This window comes from Diabrotica undecimpunctata, chromosome 6 (genome assembly GCF_040954645.1).
Source record: "Diabrotica undecimpunctata isolate CICGRU chromosome 6, icDiaUnde3, whole genome shotgun sequence".
Taxonomy (NCBI): domain Eukaryota; kingdom Metazoa; phylum Arthropoda; class Insecta; order Coleoptera; family Chrysomelidae; genus Diabrotica; species Diabrotica undecimpunctata.
Window position 1 is genome coordinate 116,915,696 of NC_092808.1, and position 27,485 is coordinate 116,943,180.

A 27,485-nucleotide genomic window follows, 5' to 3' on the forward strand; every position below is an offset into this window, starting at 1 on the left:
ATTTTGGATCAATATGAACATTTTGTAATTCACTACATTGATGATATATTAATTTTTTCTAAAACGGCTGAAGATCATGAGAAACACCTAAAAATTATAATAAATAGATTAGACAAAGTTGGACTAAAAATAAATCAAGAAAAATGTACATTTTTTCAAAAAGAAGTCATATATCTAGGTTATAAACTTAACACTAAGGGAATCGAAATGGATCCAGAACGGACACAAGTCATTCAGGAATATAAAACACCACACAATTTAAGAACTTTAAGAGGATTCATTGGAATAATTAATTATTATAAAAGGATGATACCAGATCTAAGTATAAAAGAAATTCCATTACTTGAACTACTGAGAAAAGGTGTAAAATGGAGATGGGATCAGAGAAGAGAACTAGCATTCCAAGAAATTAAAAACATTTTTCTGTCAAACTTGAAAATATACTATCCTGACTACACACAGCCATTCATATTAAGAACAGATGCATCAATAGAGAGATTATCAGGGGTATTATTACAAATACATGATGGGGTCGAATACCCAATACAATTCATTTCAAGAATTACAAAGCCACATGAAAAGGTTTACTCAGTTTCAGAATTAGAACTAGCAAGTATAATACACTGTGTCACAAAATTAAGATTTTATTTGTTGGGCACCAAGCTTTAACATCTATATTAAATAACAAATATGGAAACAGTAGAATACATCGGTGGAGTCTAATATTGAGTGAATACTCATTTGAAATCAAATACATTTCTGGAAAATCCAATATAGTGGCAGATGCTTTATCAAGGTTAGAAAATATACCACAAAAAGGGCAGCGAACAATAAAAATTGGATTAAATCAATTAGTAGAAAGTACTGGATTATATTCTAAAGAAGAAATTATAAGAGATCAGATCAATTTGAGTGAAAAACAAAAAGTCCTTAGGAAAGATGGGGTATATTATAAAATAATAAATGGCATAGAAGTATATGTAATAACTAGAACTTTAGCAAAGAAAATATTGAAAAATTTACATAACAATTATATGCATATTGGTTCAAGAAAGCTATGGATGCTATTTAGGGACAATTATTTTGCAAAGAATGACATAAGTATAGCAAAAGAAATTACTACCCAATGCCCAATATGTCAACTAAACAAAGAAAAGAATTTCAAAAACCAGAACACATATAAATCTAATGTTGTATATGAAAAACTAAATACAGTTTCCATGGATTTTATTTCAAATTTAGTTCTCAGTCCAACAGGAAAAAAGCATATACTAGTGATAGTTGATTTATATACAAAATTTATTAAACTATATCCCTGCTCTAGAACAAATGTTAAAACATTAAAATTATATATTAATCAATTTTTCGAAGAAATAGGACCATTTAGAAATTGCATAATAGATAATGCTACATATTTTAACAACCAAAAATTTCGGACATTTTGTGAGAAAAAGGGAATCAACATTCATTTTACAAGTATCAGACATCCTCAGGCAAATCCTGCAGAAAGATATATTAAAGAAGTTATAAAATATTTAAGGATACTGTGTCAAAATCAACACGAAACTTGGCAGCAACATATACCACAAGTAGAATATTTTTTAAATAATACACATAATTTGAATACAGAGGAAGTACCAGAATATTTAATGTTTGGCCATATAGGCAACAGAAAGTGGATTAGTGAATATAATCAGGATATGTTAGAACAAGTAATGCAGAAAGTGAATAACCGAATTAGGAGGAAAGCTGAAAAATATATCAGAAGACAAAATCGAAATATAAAAAAACCAATCACATTTCAAAAAGGAGACCTAGTGTTAATTCGTTCACTTAGAAAAAGTAATGTTAAAGAAAACCGTTGTAAGAAATTACAACCAATGTTTGAAGGTCCATATACAATTGAAAATCAGAATGGACTAAATAGTTATGTGTTAATAGATGCAGAGAACAGACTAAGAGGCATATTTCATATCAACGACATTTTTCAATATCATGAAGAGATTGAATAATGATTTCTATACCTTTAACACAAATATAATAACACTAATAACTTACTGATAGATCCATTTCATAGATAGATGGTAGATTTCTTTGTTGTGAATAAATTTGACATCATACTTGTTGAATTTTGTACATATGGAAATTGTTTGGTACCCTAAAAATCATAATTTGGGGTTAGATACTATAATTGATATAAAAATGTCTTTCTAATATAATAAAGTGAAAAAACTTACCAATTTATATTGATGAAGTTATTTTGAATGGAAATAATTCCTAGATTTTGTCTATAAATAAACAGAACACCATATCGATTATATTTTTAATTAAGGTTATATTTTATTCTCTGATATCGCATCCATTGCTCCATTTAACATGACAGTTGACCATAGAATAGCCGAACTGTGCTCCGTTTGTTATCTGTTTTGACATAGACAGCGAACAGGGATGTATTTAACACATTTTAAATAAAAAAAATTGATTTATTAAATTTAATAAGGGATGAGAAAATTAATATTTAAAAAAAAAAAAGTAAATTATTTATTTTAAATATTATTTTGGGGTATTGATACGATTAGGGTTTATAGAAAATAATTTATAATTTATATACTACATAATATTAGATATTTGGTTGTTTTAAATAAGTTATATACTAGAGAATTTTATAAAAATTATTTATGTGAGGGCATTTTAAGAAATTAGCATATAATAATTGTAAAAAGTTGTATTTTAGTAGTTATGATTTTGTAGATATTTTTTAGTGAGCCATGTGCTTAGGCAACCAACTATACAGTGGATTGACAGATATTTATACTCTGAAGTGACGTTTAAGAATATTTACGAATATAAAGTGGGTTATAATAATATATTGTTTGAAATGTGTATTTTATTAAATTAGAGTGTTAGTTACTAATTTAATTATATATTCTGATCTGAAAAGCCTAAATGTAAACAAAATTATTAATAGAAAAGAATGGAATTCTCTGGATCTCCGGAGATGGCCATGTTTGCGAAATGGTTTGTTCCAGAAAATTCAGACAAGTATTTGATAGAACAAATTAGAACATGATATCTTACGAGATGGTTCTAGAAATCCAAAAACATATAAATACCCGTGATTTGGATTCAAGATGGCAGTTTTTGGAAGTTTTTAGTCTGAAGTCAAGCAGTCAGAAAGTTTTTAGTCAGGCCAGTTCATTATGAAAGTTAGTAGATACATTTAGTTAGTGAATAGTGAAGTAAATTGTTCATAATTTTCAAGAAGTCAGTCAGAAAAGTTTAGTAAGAAATATGAAAGTTAGTTGGAGTCAGTGAATCAGGTACAAATAGTCAAATTGTTTAATATAGTGAGTTAAATGAAGATTAAAAATTATGCATATAATTAATGCACATTTATAATTATACACAAATAATTATTGAAGATTATAAAAGTATATTGGAAGAAATTAAATTATATTGTGGTTGGAGATTAGTATAAATCAACTTATAATAATTGGATATTGGTATATTGAAAAGAAGAATAAATATAAATGCTGTTTGCTGGTTTGGTTGGTGGTGTATAAATGCTGGTGAAGAAAACTATATCTTAAATTGGTAGAAGCTGATAATTGGAAAAAAGTAATTTCACAAAAACAAGGATAACCGAAGTACGAAGACATTCAGTGCTGATTAGAATCTATATACTTAGTGGAAAACAGTTCATTTAGGCATTCAGTGAAAGAAAGGTACAAAATTTTGTTAATATAATTTAGTTAGTGTCATAACAATTTCAATTTTGAAGATAGTTTGTTTAAATTTTAGATTGTCTATAGAATTTAATTAGTTTTATAAGAATATCAGTTTAAAGATAGTTTATTTTAAATTTACATTGGCTAAGTTAGATATATATGTGTGTTTCATAATAGTTATAATAAAGATAATTTAAAAAAGTACTTACAAGCTAATTCTTTGAGAACCGCGATAAAAACCCTATATTATTAAAAATACTCATTGCTCATCATTCAAAACAAAAAATACATCATAACAATATATATATATATATATATATATATATATATATATATATATATATATATATATATATATATATATATATATATTATTAATTAAAAGCTGTATTAGCAAGTTACCATTTAATGTCCCATTTTTAAAGAGATACATGAACGACAACCCAAACTTACACTCCCAAACGACAAAATAATGGACACACTACACATTTTTAACAGTCACTGTCCAGACTTGCAATTTACAGTAGAATTAGAAAATAACAACTGCATACCATTTCTAGATATGATGTTACACCGTGATTCAAACAACGTTCTAAAAACAGAATGGTATAGAAAACCAATATGTAGCAACAGGTTTATTAATTACTTTTCAGCACATCAATTTACGATTAAGACCAACCTAGTATTAAATATGAAAAGTACGGTTATAACTTTGTCACATCCTGCATATAAAACAGCTGGTCTCAAAAAACTGAAAACGATCATGTTAGAGAATTCATTCCCAGCGAACCTTCTAAATAGTCTTATTTTTGGTGTCTCACAAGTCATAACGACAGATCAAACAGAAGTTTTAACAAACAACCCAAATACATTCTACCACTCTTTACCAGATATTCCAGGTTTAACAAATAGACAATTAAATACATTTAGAGACGTACCTAATATCAAAATTCGAACCAGAAATATAAAAACAATATCAAAATTACATATTAATGTAAATATAAAAGAAAGCTTATACTCCCTACCCTATAATTATTGCAATAGAATATATATTGGAGAAACGTCAAGAAATTTGTCCGGAAGATTAACATCGCATAGGAGTGACATTAATCTAAATAAAGTACAAGCCTGTGCATTAAGTGAACATTCTATTACGATGGACCACACGCCTTACTATGATCAAGCAAAAATATGCAGAAGGAAAATAAATTACAACAAAAGACTGTTGCTAGAAATGTGTTTAATTAAAACTACACAAAACACCTTAAACAAAAGAGAAGACATTAAAAATCTTAGTGCTATATACAGTAATCTTCTTTTAAAGAAAAGAACACTTTACTTTACTTAATCAGTAGACCCATTTGTACCTTTCGATGTTGGGCCGTTTATAATACAATTCATTAAATTACAATATTTTACAGTCTTCTGAGGTGTCCTAGCTCTTAACGAACTTTCTCCATTCCTTCCTATTGGATGCCATCTGTGTTGCTTCCTGCCAAGTCTTACCCTTACTCTGCAGTATCTGCGAGATGTAACTGTTCCATTCTTTAATGGGTCTTCCTCTTCTGTTCTTCCCTATTGGTTTGGCGTCCAAGAAAAGAACAATAACTATATAAAAGTTCTTAAAAAGTTACACGGATTATTCCAAGTTCAAATAAGATAAAATTTATTTTTTATTTGTGTTTGGTTTTTCCCTGCTTAATTTCTTAGTAACATAAACTCTATTGCTTGTTTAATAAGTGCAAACGAAACATTTTTACATATTATGTCAAAACTCGTAATGAAGGTTTGCATAAACATAGACACTTTCTCTGTCAAACTAACCTAAAATAAATATAAAAAATAGAAGAGACATGGAAACCATAATAATAAGTTTTGACTGAAAGAAAAAGAAAATCAAATAATATAATGCAATTCCCCTGTCGTCGTTCGTGCAGTAAAGAGCTACTTACTGTCAACGAAGAAAAGAGGTGCGTGTTTGTGCCAAATAAAACAGAATCAAACCTATCCTTGTAAATTAAACAGGTATTTTGAGCATTGTACTTTGCTGTAATATTATTTTGAATTTTAGTTTAATAAAAATAATTTTTTATTCATTTTTTGTGACCAAAAATTTGACATTTCTCACTGATTCTTTATGAATAAAAAGGAGGGGGGGAGGGGGTTACCCGCCCTGATCCCAATGTAAATAAATAATTAAATTCAACTGTCAATATGTATTCTGAAAAAGATGTTGGCCCGTTTTTTGTGTTTATAGAGTCAACAAATATAAATAATATTAGAGTTGGTTCTTTTAATAATATAAAAATTGCAAGAGATATTTTTAATTTTAAATTAAGTAATATTAATAAAATTAGAAGCAAAGGTTCAAACAAAATTTCTATAGAGTTTAATAATTATCAATCTGAAAATACATTCGTAAATAACAAAAATTTATTAGATCAAGGTTATAAAATTTATATACCTTTTAATTATATATCTTGTAAAGGTATTTTACGTCAAATAGATGTTGAAATAAATGAAAATGAACTTATTGAATGTTGTTCTACTAACAACGATATTAAAATTCTGAATACTAAAAGGCTAAACAGGGGAGTGGTCAAAGGGGATACAACTACATACGAACCTACAGGTACAGTTTTGTTTACATTCAGTGGTGTTTTAATGCCTAAAACAACAAATTTTTACGATTCACCAAATTGGTTAATGTGTACATTCCCCCAGTAACACAATGTTACAACTGTTTAAGATTTGGACACCCCAAAACAAATTGTAAAGCAAAAGAAAAATGTATGAATTGTGGTGAACTTAAACATACCGATGATTACACTATGAAATGTTTCTTTTGCAAAGGTCCACATGTTTCAACAGCGCGTACGTGTCCGGAATATTTACGTCAAAAAAATATTAAAGAACTCATGTCTTTCGAAAATTTAACTCTTTTTGAAGCTAGTGAATACATTCCCAAAAATTACATAGAAAAAGACCAATTTATTTTCAACTCAAAATTTTATCACATTATTAGACAAGATATAGATGATGGCTATGGTGGGGTAGCTACCTGTATTAAAAATTCTATTTTATTTCAGACTATTAAAAAATATAATTCAGACAAAATATATTATAACAAAAATTGATGACATATTCCTAATATCTATTCAAGTTCAAATAATGAAATATCAGTGCCTTTTTTAAATTCCATGTTAGAAAACCTAGACATAAAAAAATTAATCATTATGGGCGATATGAATTCTCATCATCCAATTTGGGATAAATGTTTAATTAATAAAGGTGGTAAAAAAACAGTTGACTTTATATTTGATAACGAGTTGACCATCCTAAATGATGGTTAAGCAACCTTGTTTCAGCTTACCAACAATAATATCAGTGCTGTTGATTTAACAATCGTGAGTAGTAATCTGACTTTATGTACCAAATGGGGAATTATTAAAGACTGCGGCAATAGTACCCATTTTCCCACATACATAAAAATTAACGACATTGAACTTTCAGATACAACTTTTGTAAACAAATAAAATGAGAAATTCCACAAGAGCTGATTGGGATCTTTTTTATGATGAAATATTAAACAACCTAGTAAATTTCTCAATAAATAAAATAAATTACAAACAATTCATGTCAATTATCAATAAAGCAGCAGATGTTTCGATTCCTTATAAAAATTGTAGGATACAGGGTAAACCATTCAATTCTTGGTGGGATGAAGAATGTACATTATGGGTAAAGAAACGTAAGGAAGCTTTGCACATATTTGACTCATCACCATCACTAGAAAATTATTTGTATGTTAAGCATATAATTGCGCAAACTAAGCGTAACCTTAGATTAAAAAAGAAAAATAAATTTAGACAATTTTGTGAAACATTAAATAGAGGATCCAATATTACATATTCTGATCCTGAATTCCATTTACTTCACGCTAACCAAGAATTTGAACTTATTTCAATTTCAGAAATTGACACTGCATTGTTCAATAAAAGAAATTCTGCCCCGGGAATTGATGATATTTCTTACTCAATGATAAAACATCTTCCTCTAAAAGCCAAAAAAATCCTCCTAAATATATGCAATGAATGTCTTAAAGGAGAACCCTTACCTAGAGATTGGAAAAAATTTAATATTCTTAACATCTTAAAACCCTTAAAGGACCCACTTCCTCCGAATAGTTTTAGACCAATTGTTTTATCCTTTTGCACATCAAAAACTTTAGAAATCATTTTAAAAAATAGATTAGATTGATTTTTAGAACATAATCTCGTTTTCAAAAATACTCAGGCAGGCTTCAGAAGAGGTAGAGGAACTGCCAACAATTTAGCCCTCCTTCATACCTTCATTTCAGAAGCCTTTAAATCTTCCCATTCAGTCCTTGTCGTCTCCATTGATATTAAATCAGCATATGATAATGTGAATATATATAAACTTTACAATAAATTACAAAATTTAAATGTCCCTTGTCCTATAATTAATATTATTTTTAAAATTTTGCAATACAGGCTTTTATACACTAGATCCACTAACAGTGACTTTTTGGGCCCGTCTGTAGCAACTAGAGATTTACACCAGGGTTCACCTTTAAGCACAATTTTATTAAATATAATACATATTGGATCTATTTTCCATTCTTCCTAAAGATATAAATATTAATGGGTATGCTGATGATATGGTTTTATATGTTAGAGGATCAGTTATCCAACAAATGGTTAATAAAGTCAATATGGGATTCTACAATGTACAAGAATGGTTGTTAGAACATGATATGTCTCTTTCTATAGACAAATATGAAGCTGTATGGTTTTCGAAGGGAAAATGCAAAAATTTTACCCCAGAAATCAAACTTAGTAACACAATTATACCATTAAAAGATCAAGTTAAATTTTTAGGCATAATTTTTCAAAATCATCTCAAGTGGGACAAACATGTTGATAATATATTAGTTAAAACAAAGAAAAATATTAATATTTTACGTGCAATTTGCAGAGTGTGGTGGGGTGCAGAGGTGCCTAGGACTCTTTTAATAGTCTTTAATGATTTAATAAGATCTCACTTAGACTATGGTCCATTCTTATTCAGACCTATATCTCAGAAATGTATTAATAAACTTAACACAGTATTTTTTAAGGGATAAGAATTTCTTTAGGTTGTATGAGATCTACCCCTCACTTGGCTTTGCTAGCAGAATCGACGCAATATGATTTAAAAAATAGAAGTTTAATAGTAGCTACTAAATTTTTAAGTAAGATCGTTAATATCAAACACCATCCTTTGATTTTGTCCCCTGTTAACTTTCCTTACTTAGTTTTAACACTAGAATACTTTTTCCATATTTTAACAAAATATATAAAGGTAATAATTTTCCATGTTATGAGATGGATTTTGATACATTAGTCAGTCCAGTACAAAGTAGGTTTTGGCATTTATATTCCTAGTACAAATTACAAATTTTCATCTAGACTACCTGATGAACTGTGCATATGCAAAGCAGAAAACATGGCTATATACCAAGCAGTTAATTTATCCATTAATAGACAGATCAATAAAGTTATATATGTATATTTTCTGATTCTCTTAGTGCAATTTCTAAAATTATTAATAGCAATATTTCTGCTTCGGTAGATTATTGGTGCCTTAAAACAAAAAATCTTATTACATCTGGAAATAGAAACGGATTTGAAATACTTATCTCATGGATATCGGGTCATTCCGATATACCAGGCAACAAGCTGACACACTGGCCAAAATAGGGAGAGATCTTAATGTTCCTTTGAATATGAAATTAGATTCTTAAGACGTGTTACCCATAATTAAAAATAAAATTAAAAACAAATTTAAAAACACTTGGAAAACTTTAATTAGCAAAAAATCGTATCAGTGTTACAGAGTACAAAATATTTTCCCTAATAAGACATGGTTTCAAAACTTTTCATATAAAAATAGGAGACACATTACAACCATTATAAGAATGCGGACCGGTCATTGTTTAACAAGTCAACATATTTTCAAACTGAATTTGGTGGACAACTCTTACTGTGAATGTGGCCTAATAGAGAACCTAAATCATATATTTTTTGAATGCCTCATAAGGATCATTCCGAGTTTTGACCTATACACAAAATGCATTTATATGAATTATAATTCACCGATTACTATATATTATATATTAAATAAACTTACTGAAGAATCAGTCAGCATTTTGATAAAATTCCTTTCAATTAAGAAATTAAATTTGTAATCGACAATGCTCAATACTTTTTGTAGTGTTTACTAACATAACCTATTAATTAGCTATTAATGAATTTTTTTCCACAAAATTATTTGGCACAAGTAAGTGGCCTCGAGTTGGTTTAGAGCCAGACTTTATCGGGGTCACCAGCAAATTAAGCTGGCGTATTACCATGACGTGAAAGCCATAGAAACAAAAGAAGAAGAAATAATATAATGTCAAATGTTAAGTAATTCTGCTAATTTTATAGTACAATCCTCACAAGGGTAAGTCTGTTGAAGATACATACAACAACTTTATTATCTAATGTAGTTTTTTGTTTTAATTTTTAGTATGTTTTGAGAAAAAGTTAAATAAACTCGAAAGCTTAACAAACCTTAAAGAGTTATATTTAAAGGCCAGTAATTAACTGCAAACCTCAAAATATCCATCTATACATATATATATATATATATATATATATATATATATATATATATACAAATATATAATATATAATATATAATATATAATATATAATATATAATATATAATATATAATATATAATATATAATATATAATATATAATATATAATATATAATATATAATATATAATATATAATATATAATATATAATTCTGCCAACAACACAACATGGTAGCGACAAATACATGGTTTAAATTACACCCTCGCAGATTGTACACTTGGACTTCACCACAACACAATGAAAACAGAGTAATCCGTAACCAAATAGATTACATATTGGTTAACAAAAGATACTGGAACTGACATCAATTCCGATCATAATCCTGTTGTTGCAAAAGTTCGCGCAAGATGGAAACTAATAAAGAAACAAAAACCTCAATACCAACTATTAGACATCCAATTATTAAAAAACGACACCATACATCAGACAGTAAATACAGAATTAAACAAAAATTTAGGAAATATCGACCACAATAGAATTAGCGAGTACGATGGCATAAACGTTCTGTGGAAAACTATTAAAGAACAAATGAACAATGTAACGGAAAAACATCTAAAAGTAACAACTAGAAATAACAAACAGGAATGGATGACAGAAGAGATTTTACAATTAATGAACAAACGAAGAGAATCTAAAGGAAAAAATGACAAGGATGAAGAATACAAAAGACTAAATAGAATAATTCGAAAAAAAATAACCGAAGCAAAAGAGAGTTGGCTAGAAACAAAATGCGTGGAAATAGAAGAACTACAACAAAGGCACGATTTTTTTAATTTACATAAAAAGGTAAAAGAGTTTACATCGACTACCAAGAGAACGACTTTTCACACCATGCTGAACACGGATAGCAAACTGCTAGAATAGAATAGAATAGAGTAAGACACGAGCTACTATTAGAACGTTTGCAAGAAGTCGGTTTAGATGGAAAAGACATCAAATTCTTAAAAAACTTGTACTGGAACCAAAACGCCAGAGTTAGGATCGAAGGTTCCACAGCCGCAGAAGTAGAAATTAGGAGGGAAGTTAGACAAGGATGTGTTCTGTCGCCTCTGCAGTTTAATCTTTACTTCGAGTTTCTATTTAAAGAACCATTGGAGGATTCCAAGGATGGAGTCAATGTGAATGGCGTAAATATCAACAGTATCAGATACGCCGATGATACAGTGTTAATTGCGGATTCCGACTTAGGTCTCAACGACTCACCGACAAGACCAACTCGACCTGTGAGCAATTTGGTATGAAAATAAACATTAAAAAAACCAAAGTGATGTCAATCCGAAAAAACCAAAACGTACCTCAACCTTGCACAATAAATGGGCACATTTTAGAAAAGGTCAATAGATTTAAGTACGTGGGATGTTGGATCGATAGCAGCCTAAATCCTGATCTAGAAATAAGATCGAGAATAGAACAGGCCAGAAAATCTTTTGAAAAAATAAAAAAACTGGTTTGTGATTCTCGAATAAAACTCGAAATTCGACTACGTTTATCAAAATGCTACGTCCGGTCGACTCTTCTATATGCAGTTGAAACGTGGACCCTTAAAACATCAACCGTAAATAAATTGGAGGCCTTTAAAATGTGGCTCTACCGGAGAATACTTAAAATTTCATGGACATCGCATACCTCAAACGAAGAAGTGCTGCATAGAATAGGCAAGGAAAGAGAACTTTTTAACACATTAAAAGTTAGAAAAACATCATACCTAGGCCATATACTGAGAAATAATAAGTACCAATATGCCCAACTTATAGTGAAAGGAAAAATCGAGGGAAAGAGAGACCTAGGAAGGAAAAGACTATCGTGGCTCAGAAACATCCGACAATGGACAGGGCTAAATTTTGAACAGCTAATAAGAACAGCTGAAGATAGAGAAGAGTTTAAAATTGTAGTAGCCAACCTCCATTGAGGAGAGGGCACTTTAAGAAGAAGATATATATATATATATATATATATATATATATATATATATATATATTTATATATAGTAAATATAAGTATATATATAATAATAAATTTTAAAAAATAATCAAAAACCTTTTTGTTAACGTTTTTTAAACCAAAATACGTTTTACCTTTAAATGATGTTACTTCCCCAAACAAGAGTTTTAGCATCCTTTTGTAAAGCATTGTTGAAATAATACTGCTGTTTTTTGTGAAATTAAGCTAAACACATTAATGCATATTTTATCACAATAATTGTTTGAATGGTTTTATTTAGTTAATATCTTTCATAATCCCCTAAAAAGAATTAATTGTAGCCACGTCTCGATTTATTAATTATTTTTTGGTTGAATTAAGCAAACTTATTAAAATAAGTATCATTATTACTATTGATTTATAACTAAAGAAAATTATAAATTTTGTCAAATAAATTGCATAAAAAAATAGGCAATATAAATCAATATTAAAACTTACAAAGGCATAAAACCGTTGTTACGAAAAGACATTAAAAAATTGTCATTAATAAAAATATTGCATGTTTAAAATATCGGAGAAAAGACAGCTTAGGAATCATAAAGAACTCGAAAATATTAAAACGAGTCAACTAAAATATTGTTTAACAAAAAAAGGTTAAAGGAGATTGTATTTATTTATCACATTTTTAGTCAGTCAGAAATTATATTAAAATATTTATAATAATTTACAAGAAAATGTATGTCTTTTATAATTGGTAGTTTTAAATTACCCGAAAACAGAAGGATAACTTAATAGGTTTCTTTGGCCAAAACACCACCAACTACAACACCAAAAAAAATAACTCCAAACTTAACTTTATTTATTCACAATATTTATATTAATAGTGGTGGTTAAAGGCTGGTTATGGACCTCGGAGGTAATATGAGATGTCGACTCTTATATTGCAATAAAACTCTGAGAAATATCCACCCGTTTTCCAACGAAATGGTTGATATTCTGGAAACAGATCTCGGCTCTGCCAGTATATCTTACTCTCACGTCCTCGAACACATATATGTCGCGTAACCACCTGGTATATGGTGTACAATGAATGTGTGTTATATAGCAGCGGTGAAGGGATAAAAGGCGAGTTTTTAGCGCCTTAAAACTGGAACATATCGACTAAGGGAGGAAACCCCAATACAAAATCGTGGTCCTCCAAGCTTGGGGGTTGGAGCAATGGGCGAGTCCATCATCATCTGAAAAAAACTCTTTTGACTAAAAATTCGGTAATGTTCTAATATTTGTGGGATTTCGTCTTCATTTATAGAATTCTGCCAAGAAAAGAATATGGCATTTGCCAATACTTGGTTTGAGCTTCCTAAGAGAAGACTATATATATGGACGTCTTCTTCACATACAGAAAACCACATTGTCGGAAGCCAGATAGATTTTATACTCGTAAATAGCAGATATAAAAACTCTATAACCTTAGTTAAAACTTATCCTGGAGCAGATGTTAACTCAGACCACAATCCTTTAGTTGCTGATGTTAAAATAAAATTAAAAAGAACTGAACTCAGAAAACACCAACCAAAAATTAATGTAAGAATGCTAAAAAACGAAGAAATAAAAAACGAATTAAAAAATAATGTGAATGTTAATATGCAAGAAACGCTAACTGACAACAAACAAACTATAGATGTAAATAAAAAGTGGTATAATATAAAAACACATTCAACACACAACAACTTTATGTCTCACTATCCCTGGTATTATATTCACATTTGGGAACCCGCATCCTCCGTCTCTTCTCTGGTGTTATTCAATTAGCAACTTTCTAAAGTACTCATACCGGATTTGCTTTATTTCAACATCGGTTCTTAACACTCTTCCATCTGCACTCTTAATCTGCCTCACCAGGGTCAAGTCCTTTGATGACTTGTCCCTTGTTTTAGCAATTCCCTCGGATATCTCAAACTCTTTATACAGCTGTGGAGACTATCTTTCCTTAGTAATAGCTATAGCACGCTTTGCTACCTGTATATATCCTTATCTTTCTTTCTTTTAGATCTGTCATACCCCTTTCTAGCTTCTTTCTTCTCTCTAACCTTCTGTTGCGCTGTTCACCACCAAATTTATTTGTCTCTAGGAGGCCATTTACCAGATTTTTAATCTAGTACTTCTCCTTCCTCTCGCACCACAACTTTACCTTTGGCTCCTCACCAGACATTTACTTTTTTCCTCAAACTCTTCCAGCATTCTACTCTTAAAGACTCGACTCTTATCTTTTAACTTCCACCACTTTACTTTCTCGTATTCTACTTGCTTTCCTGTTCACCTAACCTTTATCTCCGCATTCGCTATCAACAGTCGATGTTGACTAGCTACACACTCACCCTTATGACAGCCAAATCCCATGCCACTGCGAAGTCAATTACACTATTTCGTTTATCATTTTTTATTCTCATCCCCAAACCTTCATGACCCATTTCTATTCCCGCTCCTACTCTACCTATAAGTCCATTCTAATCACCTCCATTACCCATATCCTTTACACAGAAAAATACAATACCGAACCAGAACCAACCGGTACAAATCCAGCATTCAAATTAGGAATATAAACAGCGCACCTTTCAGGAGCGCCTCAGTTAGTGGCCATTTGCTGGCAGGTAAGGAATTCCAGTGGAGATTTTTCCAGAAATTTTTTTCAGGTGAGTTTTTAAAAACTTTTAATATTATCCTAGTTTATAGGTCAGTTTGTGTATTAAACTAAATATTGAAAAAGAAATTAGTTGGATTATTGTAATGTAATATAAATAATATATTATAAATAAACTGTTTTATTTTCTTCTTCTTCTCAGATTGTTTTGTGTTTTGTACGAAAATCCTAGGTATTTAAAACTTGGTGCGTGCATTTCTATTGGTATAAGCATATTGGAACCCTAGCAAATTTGGCGTCAATTTCTTCTCAAAGTCTTTTTGTTAATTTTGGTTTAACATCGTTTTTCTCTTCTTAATTTTCTAAGGCCTATTAATTTTGTTGAAAGCAAACTTCTGGAGTTCTAAAACTTGGCACATAAGTTTTCCATGGTGTAAGAATGATCTTTTGATTTTGGGATCGACTTGTCTTCTTTTCCTTTTCCTTCATTCTCATACGTATATTTAAATCTTTCTTAAAATTTATCATATAGGTTCTATTTGGTGTACGAAAGAAGCCTATTGATTTTGGTATCGTCATGTCTTCTTCTTCTTCTTCGTTCTCACTCGTATTTTTACACATTTTTTTTTCAAACAATATCCTCTAATCTTAGAACTTTATAGATATATTCCATTTATTGTAGGATAAGGGTCCTTATTGATTGTGGAGTCAACACTTGTACAGCACTTGCAAAACTTGTACAGCAACGAATAAAATTATTTCACAGTTTAGATAAAAAGGACCAATGAACATGAATAATGAAGACCTAGCTGAAAAACAACTGCAAAAAAAACCTGCATAATTTTAGTAAATACGTATTTGCGGTAGCCTAGTATACTTTTAATAAATGTAATAAATCCTTTTTGAACAAGTTTTGCCATTAAGTATTTTTTATTTTTTAAAAATATTTACTTAATCATTCACCCTTTTTATTAACTTGTCTCAGCTATTATTAGTTGCCTACACCGTACTGATGACGACCAATGAGTCAGAAATACGTATTTACAAAAGATTTCCAATATTGTCCATCTTTCTATTGCATATCCTTTTTTTACGGATTATATCCTGTTAATATAAGTATTCCCTATAACAAGGTTTACCTTATCTTCCTTTGCCAAATTAATATATATATATATATATATATATATATATATATATATATATATAAATATATTATATATATATATATATATATATATATATATATATATATATATATCTCCCTAAATATATGTTCGTGTACGGCTTTTGTAAATAGTACTTATTCTGGAATAAAAATCAGTCAGCAGTGCTCGGTCCATAGTAATATTCAATACATAGCAAAAACGATAAAGAAGTCATTTTAAATATATCGAATGAAATGCTTGTAATATCAGAATGTTTTTCCTTGTTAGTTATTTCTTAGATCTACTTTTACCTTATATTTGATATATATTTTCTAGTGTCATTCGTTGTGTTTTAATTACGTTGTCATGTTAAATATAATAATATTATTTGAACTTATTATGTTAAAGTACTTGTTGGTTTTGATGAAGTGGTTTAAGAGTTATTGCATATCGTTTTCGTTGCTTATTACTAGTACACACTTGTCTGATTTTGTTTTACCTTATTTTAGGCATTATAAAACAAATTTTAATTTGTCTTTCTTCCTAGACTAAAACTCTGCCCCTACAGATACTCACAGACACCTGGTAAATGGTATTCTAGCAAAAAGTTTCAGTGATAAGATCAGGAAATTTTGAGTAAATTATTTCCTCTATATAACTGAGTCTTCTATATAACTGAATTTCTTTTCATGTTTGTTAATTTTTCAGCTCTCGATAGTCAGTTTTTCAATAGGGTCGGTTAGTTGTTCTTCTACTTTTACTTTTATATTGTTGTTTTGTTAGATATTTTCGATCGTTTTGATTATTCCTTGAGGTACCTATATCTCTTGCATACAGTAAGTGGATAACGTCTTTTAATTTAACCCGGTCAAATGCCTTTGTAAGGTCCACGAAACATAGATATGCCGGTTTGTTGTATTCTAATGATTTCTCTTCCACTTCTCATTATAAATATAGCTTCGGTGCATGATCTTCCCGACCTAAAACTACTTGTTTTTCTGCTAGTATTATAATATCATTCAATTTATTTGTTATCACTTTGGTTGTTAATTTTAGGGTTGTATTTAATAAATTAATTCCTCTGTAATTTTCCGGGTCCGATTTGTCTCCCTTTTTGAAGAGAGGTATTAGGATGCTGGATCTCCATTCTTGAGGAATTCTGTTTTGTTCTATTATTTTCTGGATTAGTTTTACTAGTTGTTTGGTCACATCTGGTACTCCGTATTTTAGAAGTTCGTTCGGTATTATGTCCTCTCCGGGTGATTTTTTATTTTTGTGTTGTGTTATGTTTGAATATTAGAAATTATAATAATGAAGTATTTGGTAGTTTAATTAAAGTGGTGTTAGAACTAGTGCATAACAATACTGTTGCTTGTTTCTAAAACATACTTCTCTGATTTTGTATAACTTTATTTTAGGCATTTTGGTATTATTTCGTCATTAATTATATTAAATAAAACAAGTTTCAATTTGTCCTTTTTCCTAGAATAAAAATCTGACCCTATAGATGCTTACAGACAGCTGGTAAATGGCATTCTAGAAAAAACCTTAAGTGATAAGCCAGTCGCCGGCGCTCGGTCCACAGCGACATTCGACGCCTAAATATTTTAGTAGAAATCTAAGACTGGTGAAAACACTGAATCTTTCTTGTAGAATATCAGTTATCTTGGCTCTTTGTGTAGTGTCTTTTTCATTTTCGAGATAAATAAAATCTTCCATCTCAAGATAAAGTTGAAAGTAATACATGGAAATTGATAGGTTTTGTGTTTTGTTCTTCTTCTCTTCCTATTCTTCCTTTTATCTAGACATGACCCTGTCTATTTTTCAATGTGCCTCCAGTAAGTTGTCATTTAATCGTTTTTGTGGTCTTCCTACAAATCGGCTTTCTATTGGGGAACCGTCTCTTGCCATCATTACTACTATATTTGTTGTCATTCGGCCTATATGATCGTTTTATTCTACTCTTCTATTTGTGTTGTTCACGAAACATAGATATGCCGGTTTGTTGTATTCTAATTATTTCTCTTGCACTTGCCTCATTATAAAGATAGCGTCGGTGCATGATCTTCCCGACCTAAACACTTATTGTTCTTCTGCTAGTGTTATAATTTCATTCAATTTATTTGTTGTCACTTTGGTTGTTAATTTTAGTGTTGTGTTTTATAAATTATTTTCTCTATAATTTTCGGGGTCGATTTGTATCCCTTTTTAAAGAGAGGTATTAGGATGCTTGATCTCCATTCTTGAGGAATTCTGTTTTGCTCTATTATTTTTTGCATTAGTTTTACTAGTTGTTTGGTCAGATCTTGTCGTCCGTACTGTAGGAGTTCGTTCGGTATTCTTTCCTCTCCTGGTAATTTTCTATCTTTGTGTTTTGTTATGAATATTAGAAATTATTATGATGCAGTACTTGGTCCACAACGACATTCGACGCCTAAATGTTTCAGTAGAAACCTAAGACTGGTGAAAACACTAAATCTTACTTGTGGAATATCAGTTATATCGGCTCTTTGTGTAGTGTCCTTTTCATTTTCGAGAAAAATAAAATCTTCCTTCTCAAGATAAGGTTGGAAATAATACATGGAAATTAAAAGATTTTGTGTTTTGTTATGTTTGAATAATAGAAATTATTTTGATGAAATATTTGGTGGTTTTATTGAAGTGGTGTTAGAGCTAGTGCATAACATTATTGTTGCTTGTGTCTAAAACATACTTCTCTGATTTTGTATACCCTTATTTTAGGCATTTTCTTATTATTTCGTCATTAATAATATTAAAAAAACAAGTTTCAATTTGTCCTCCTTCCTAGATTAAAAATCTGACCCTATAGATGCTCGTGAACAGCTGGTAAATGGTATTCTAGAAAAAATCTTCAGTGATAAGCCAGTCACCGGCGCTCGGTCCACAGCGACATTTGACGCCTAAATGTTTCAGTAGAAACCTAAGACTGGTGAAAACACTGAATCTTTCTTTTGGAATATCAATTATCTTGGCTCTTTGTGTAGTGTCTTTTATTTATAAAACAGATTTATAAAACTCTGTTAATTTTTAGTAAATTTTTAAAGGCATTATTTTATTTTTTGTTAAAAATTTTTAATTTTAGAGAAGTAGTTTTGTATCTTGGTAATTCCAGGTTTTTTAACTCCGCTTACAGGTATATTTGTATACTACCTCAATGATCTTGTTGCCGGTCCTAAGCCCGGAAAAAGGAGGAAGGGTGTTGGGTCAGATTAGCACTTTCTTCTTCTTCTTACTTTGCCCTATCCGTTTCGGACGTTGGCTATTAACAAGGCTATTTTGACTTTGTTTACGGCACCTCTGAACAGTTCGGTCGATGTTAGTCCGAACCATTGTCGCAGGTTATGCATCCATGAGTGTCGTCTTCTTCCCGGTCCCCTCCTACTGTCGATTCTTCCTTGGACTATTAACTGTAGCAGCCGGTACTTAATATGCCTCATGACATGTCCGAAGTACTCAAGCTTCCGTTTCTTTACGGTGAAGATTATTTCTTTGCTCTGCTTAGCACTTTAGCTAAGTTAAAAAAACCTTGTCTTTTTAAAAAAAATATTTTTTTTGGTTTCCGGTACAGACTATTTATGTCTTATTTTAAAAATTTGCGACTCTCAGATCAACGATGTTGCTAAAACATATTATAGTGAAGAAGTTGCGTGAGCAGCGGAAGGTTTTGTTAGTTTTAAAAAGACCAAGAACGATCTAATCGAGAATGAAGACAACATAACGACAGTCAAACCAATGAGAAATTAGGAATTTCTAGAAATTGTAATTGGAAATTCAAAAAGCCGAGGAATGAATTAAAAAAAGTATAAAGGTTTTCTGGAACCAAATGGAAAGATTTATTTCTCATTACAATCAATTGTGGTTAAGTCCCATATAATAATGCCAAACAAAACCAATTACAGATTCTTTTATAGTATTTATATAAGCAGCATTCATACTTTTAATTCAATTAAGTCGTGATAAAATCCGCAATTAGTACTACGTTTAAGTATACAGCTGTGTGGTGATTTGAAACCATCAGTTTTGATTTTTTTATTCTGAAAATATAGTCGGCAATTGATTTTTAGTTGGATTTTTTGTAAATCCACTATAGTTTTGAAATAACCTGCTGTTACAGTATCTTGATAGACTTTTAGTTTGTTAAGCTTCTGTAGAAGGAGCTGCTAGACTGCAATAACATTAAGACATTAAGTTACGTATTTTCTGTAAATACTACGTATCTTTTTCTTCTTCAGCCTTCATTTCTCCATTGTTGGACATAGGCCTCCTCCAATTGCTTCCACCCTTTTCTATCATTTGCAATTATCATCCACAGCTGTTATATCGTCTATCCATCTCTTTTTGTGTCTTTCCACGTTTCTTTTTGTTTCATGAGGTCTACAGAATGTCACTTTATAAGACCATATGTTGGTGTCTTGTCTTGCTACATTTGCTACCCATTGCCATCTCAATGTCGCTATTTTTTCCATGATGTCGGTTACTTTAGTTCGTTGACGTATTTCGGTGTTAGGAATTTTGTCTCTGAGGTTTATATTTAACATGGCCCTCTCCATGGCCCGTTGAGTAAATACTGTATACTACTATATTGTGTATACTATACTACTATAAAATGGTCCTAAGAGTGTGCCCTCAAATTTCAAAATCAATGTTTTTGACATCAAAAAGTGGATATTTTTTGTGGAATTTTACATATTTTCTCAGAAATGCAAACTTATAGTTCAGTCAACAATATCCTTTATCATAGGCCCTGGTTTGTCTTTTTTATAATCTAATACTAATGATAACCCAAAGCCCTAATGTTTTTTGAGATTTTTATTGACGTTTTGTACTCTGCTGGAATCTTTATACCATCCAAATTTCTTACCTACGACTAACCAGGCCCCAACCACACTAGTACCATTTAAATTTGGTACCACCTTGTATATTCTTAGTTTCACATTTTAATATCTAGAAGAAAGGAATTAATTAAAACACATATTAAATTGAAGTATATTTTATTTCACTAAGTGTACTTAAATTTAAAGTGGACTTAACTAAATATATACCACAGCATACCTTATACAAATACGTATTTAAAATATCTGAAATTTTATCATTTCATTTTAAAACGACTATAAGATACATTTTATTCAAATTATTTTTAAAGTACTTATAAATATGCAGCTTGATTTATTTACGACTTTGCTAAAAAATTGCGGACATCCAAATGTACAACGAAATAAATCAGTGATGGTACCTTAGTTTGACGAACTTATAGTCTGATAATAAGTTAAAAATCCATGTATTACTTTGATCGTCTAAAATATATATAAATAAATAACCACTAGAAATTAAAAACTGACTAAAAAATAAATTTAAGTAGTTGAGGAGATAAAATGCAAAAAAAAGTTTAAGTCTCAAATAAGTAATTTTTCAGGGGGGGGGGCGAAAAACTTGTAAATTTGCTCTAAAAAAGGATAATGAGTTCTAATCGATGTTATGCAATAGTATTGGTTCCAAACATGCGATTAATATAATATACTGATAAAATAAGCGGATTTACAAGTAAAAAACAGTAATAAAGCAACAAATTAAGAAACAGCCACACATTCCTTCCTGCTCCTCACCAGCAGCTGCTGTAGTGGGTCCATCACAAATCAAACTCTTTTACTAACTAAGGTATGGATCAGAAGTACACCAGTCCTCTCCAAACATATTTTTCAAAAGTTTGTCAACATATTCAGTCTTTTCTTTGGTTAACACATCATAAGGTAGTAGTTCTTCCAGTACCAACACAATATTTTTGTAGACAAAAACACACTACCTTTTCCAATTTTTCGGAGGTGTTCAATTTCTTCTTGTATCCGGTAGCGAATTTCAATTTTCTTTAGTTCACTAATTGATTGGATGTCCTTATAGTATTCACTTAGTTTCTTAGTATCAAGTTGTGGTCAATCTTCTACTTGTACTTTTATCTTGCCTATATCATGGTATACCTGTTTAATTAAAATTATGGGTATTTTTGGCAACTAATTAGAAACACAGACGGAACTCATAGAAGCTACAAAAGCTATGTATAAAGAAAATAAAGTGTTCATTAAAATGGGAACAAGAATCATAGGAGACTTCACCACAACAAAAGGGCTCCTGCAGGGTTGTTCCACATCTAAAACCCTATTTAAAATATAATTAGAGAAAGCCTTGACTACATCGAAAGGAAAATGCAAAGGCATGGAAGTACCAGTGCTTAACGAATATCTATATACGTTAAGCTTTGCAGACGATCTTGTAGTGATTGCACAAGACCAAGACGACCTCAGCTAGATGACGAAGAAACTACAAAAAGAATATACCAAAGCTGGCCTAGATATTAACCTCGCGAAAACGGAGTACCTATCTTCAAGTGAAGAAGACATAGAAGATCTACAGATTTATGACAACGTAAAAATCAAAGGAAAGGATAAATTTAAATACTTGGGGTTTATAATCACGAAAAAGGCAACAACAGAGGACGAAATTACACATAGATTAGGACAAACAAGAACAGCAGTCCGACAACATAACTCAGTATGGTGGGATATACACCTAAATATGAAGACAAAAACACAGATTTATAAAACATTAGTGCGAAGTATTATGACATATGGGGCTAAAAATTGAATCATAAACAAGAAAAACAGCAGTAAGATAGTAGCAACAGAAATGGAATGCCTGCGAAGTAGCTGCAGAGTAACAAGAATGGATAGGATAAGTAATGACGAAATAAAGCAAAAAACATCAATAGAAACAGACATACTAACATATATAGAACAAAAAAGACTAAAGTGGTATGGACATGTAAGAAAAACTAGCGACAGCAGATGAATAAAGAGAATAACCGAATGGAGCCCCATATGAAGAAGAAAAGAGGACAACCCGAAAATCCTGGAGGACGAAGTAGACGACGCCATGAGTAAGAGATGCCTAAACGATGGAGAATGGGACAATAGAGGGAGATGGAAACGGTTGAGCGAGAGAGGCAGTGAATACTGTAGAATTCCTGAAAATATATATATTTCGCAACTGCTTTTCTAATCTTTCAAAAACACGGTCTGCGGGTAAAAAACTATGTCCGCATACCGGGAAAGACAATAAAATCTTCTGGATTGATTTGTGTGTTTTCAAAAAATGAATCTGTATTCTCAGGACAATATAATTTTTATTTTGAGAAACACAACCATCGCTAAACAACCTTAGTACAGAACAGCCCCGAAAATCAGCTTTCGTCAAATAGTTAAAGAGAGCCGATGATATTTCCACACTGTCTTTTGTCTCGCGTAATAAGCTTTTTAAATTGGACTTTTCCGTAGTGGCTGAATTTGTTGAAGATCAAAGCAAAGGCCAATAGAATGAGGAACATCCATTTTTATGTACTCATAAAACGCTTATGATCTTCTTGAATGAATCCGCTTTTCAACCATTAGCTAGGCCTTTTCAGCAGACCATGCTGGTGCACTTTTAATTTTTCTTTAAGAACGCAGCACGTAGTGCAAGTATCGGAGGCAGGCGACTTAAAACCTATAAAATCATCCTAAACGTGCTGCATTTCACTTTTACCTACTCTTTACACTGATCATTATACCATGCGGTCCATATGTATGGAATAAATTTATTTTTAGAAATATTATGTACTATCTGAAAAAAACCTGAAACAGCTCGATATTTATTCTTAAATTGACAATTTACAGTATGAAAATATTATCCTCTTCAAGCACCCCTTTGAATTATAAGCACCCCCTCGAAAATTTTAAAGAACAAAGGGGGTCGTGTGGCAACTTGTTAGAAAGGGATTTTAGTCCTCTGTTCAGCAATACAAAGTTTTTTGAATTTGTGCAATAACCGAGACGATTTTGGAATTCTCGTACAACATCTTGTAGGACCTCGTGGGTTATTTTCTTAGTTTCTTTCGTTATCGTAACTTTTAAATCAGCAATATTGCCTGGTCTATTAAAATATACATTAGAAATAATCAGGTATTTTCGTATCTGTTCTGCTAAACATTAGAGAAAATACTTTAAAGATAATAAAATATTAGTCAAGAAGCCAAATAAACAATTGATATGAATCTAGTAGGCTGCTGTCATTTAGGTATTTAAAGTTACTAAATGATGTCAGTATATTATTTGTGCGAATATTAAATTTAATTATGGCTTATTTGTCCGAGACTCAAAGAATAGACATTTTGATTATGATTGCTTTTGGTAATAAAATAAGAATTCAAAAGGAGGTTTGTGAAATGTTTAATAATAAATACCCTGGTCAACAAGTTTCGCAGTCTACAGTTAGAAAAATTGAAAAGAAGTTTCGTTATACTGGACATGTAAAAAATATTGAAAAATCAGGTAGAAATGTTAAATTTACCGATGAAAAAAAGATGTACTTCTAGAGATTGAGGAAAATCCGCATAAGACAACACGAAAACTGGCCGCCGTCAGTGATGTAAGTAAATCCTCTATTTTGAGAGTTTTGAATAAAGAAAAATATCACCCTTACAAAGTTCAGTTGGTTCAGGAGTTAAATGAAGATGATCCCGATAGAAGGCAAGAATTCTGTGAAATGATGGACAGAATGAACGCAGATTTGCAGTTCATAAACAAAATAGTTTTTTCTGATGAAGCGACGTTTCATTTAAACGGAACGGTTAACAAACTCAGAGAAAATCCTCACTTGGTGTATGAGACTCACGCAATATCCTAAAAAAATTAACATTTGGACTGGTATCATAAACAATGAAATTTTTGGTCCTTATTTTTTTGAGGGCACAATAATTGATGGTGAGGTTTATCTAGATTTTTTGATTAACTTTTTAGTTATTTTAATACGAAGATTTTTTCCTGATGTCAATCATCCAAATGAGATAGATCGATCTATTTACTACCAACAAGACAGAGCTCTTCCGCATTTTGCCCGTATAGTTAGAAATTATTTAAACGAGGTTTTTCCCAATAGGTGAATTGGAAGAAGTGGAACGATCGAATGGCCGGCTGGATCCCCGATTTGACTCCTCTCGATTACTTCTTATGGGGTTATTTAAAATCTAAAGTATATTTTAATAGACCAAACATTTCAATATCGCCTCGGCTATTGTCAAGAAGTGAATGGTGGTCATTTTAAAGATTTAATTTAATTGAAAATACATTCTTAATATTATGTGACAATATTATCTTCATTTAACCTAAAGTTTTGTGATATCAAAATTATGTCAAGTGTATATCTTAAAAATCAATTTTCTCAGTTATGATTGTACCAAACTTAGAAAACTTTATATTTGTGAACAGTGGACTAAAATCCCTTTCTAACAAGGTGCCACACGACCCCTTTGTTATTTAAAATTTTCGAGGGGGTGATTATAATTCAAAGGGGGTGCTGGATGGGGTAATATTTTCATAGAGTAATTTGTCAGTCATCAAAAAGAGATGGGAAGATGAAGTCGATGAGGATGCCAGGAACTGCCTGGGAACGCGTTCATGGAAAAGAACAGCGGTAAATAGAGATGGTTGGAGAAGCCTGTTGAAGGAGGCCAAGGCCCGATTTGGGCTGTAGCGCCATTGGATGGATGGAAATTGTCAGTTTAAGAATAAAAATCGACTTGTTTCAGGTTTTTTTCAGAGAGTACATAATAACGCCAAAAATGAATTTATTCCATACATATGGACCGCATGGTATATTTTACTTAGTTTACTAATACTTAACTCACTACACAATCTTTTGGGCTTCTTTCTGCTGTAATATGATTGAGTTCTCCTGAGCTTTCTTATATACTCTCTAACACTTTCCTTCTTCAGATAGTTCTTATTTTTTGTAGTGTCAGCTAAGCAAAATGCACTTTTTTGGATAAGTTTTTTATTCTAGTTTCTCCAAAACCAACAACTGTGCGAAAAAAATTCAAACATACAGAAGTTTAAGCAGCAGAGACAGTTTGAAAGAAGTATTGTATTGAGTACTTTTGCTCAGGTCCAGGTGTTTTCTTTTTATTTTTGTTACCGGCCTAGAAATATATCTTTTGATTTGTGTTCTATGAATCAGACTGGCAATTATATTATCTTGTCTTTCTTTGTCTGAAACTTTATAAAACTCTTTGTCTGAAATCTTTGGCGTAATTAGACCTTATTTGTACGTAGGTGAAATAATTATTGTTGTGCTTACACAGTACAAAACTAGGTCTATTTTAGGAGTTGCTTATCCGGTAATTTGTTCACTTTCCCTTTTTCTTCCTTTAACTTTTCTCTTTCTGGTACCTTTATTTCGTTCACCAACACTTACAATTTCATCTGCACCATCCATTCTCCTTTAAATAATAACTTTATTACTAATTTTTTCTAAAGACGTTGACAATCTAAACAGTAGTTTCAAAACTTTTAATACAAAACCCTTACACAAACTCAAATTTGCAAGACTCGCTGAGTCAGCTGAATTGCAATGACAGCGCTTATATTGGTTGGAGATAAGCTTGTTTATATGGACCAATACAATGTAAATAAGTTGTTTTGCATGTAAAGGTGGTTTTTAATATACTGTTGCCATTGGAAATAAATTTTTTTGCGTCAATCAAATAGAATAAACTAATTTAGCTACAACAGAACAGTGCATTGGCACATCTAACTCAATTTTGATTTTTGTGTGACTTAAGGCTATTTGCAGGTTACCTCCTCAGTTAAATTATCGATATCTGAGAACTATTTGATTAAAAGCTTATTAAAATCTTTTAATTTAATTTTTTTACATAAATCTCTTCACATAAATCTACATCTTACACTGTTTCTCGAGCATCTTAATAAGTTTTTCTCATATATTTTCCCGGTGCTTCTATTACTTAGTAAATATTTTAAAGTAAACATTTTATTAAATTTGTTATGCAAGTATATAATTTCTATACTTTCTGCAAAAGAACATCTCTATTGTCGGAGTCTTGTTATAACTGACAGTAGGTATTGTCGGTTAATACAACGTTAATAGCATATCTTAAATATTAAGAGGTGTCTATTCGAATTTCCCTACCAACTGTGTCAACAAGAGTAGATAAAAATTTGAAATAAGTTTCGACTTAGCTCCGTTTTTCTGAGTTGTCAGTCAGATTTGTTAATCCTTCATAATTGAAAAATAGAGCAGGCATGTGCAAGAAAAATTATTAAAACAAAATAAAATGGTATACTTATATTTAGTGGATATTAAGAAGGCATTTGACAGAGTCAAATTAAACAACGTTATCCACTTATTCTCTGATTTCCTTCCGGACAAGACAGGAAGATTCTCTGATTCCTCTATTATTCAACCTGATTAAAAATGAAATAACAAAACTAGTAAAA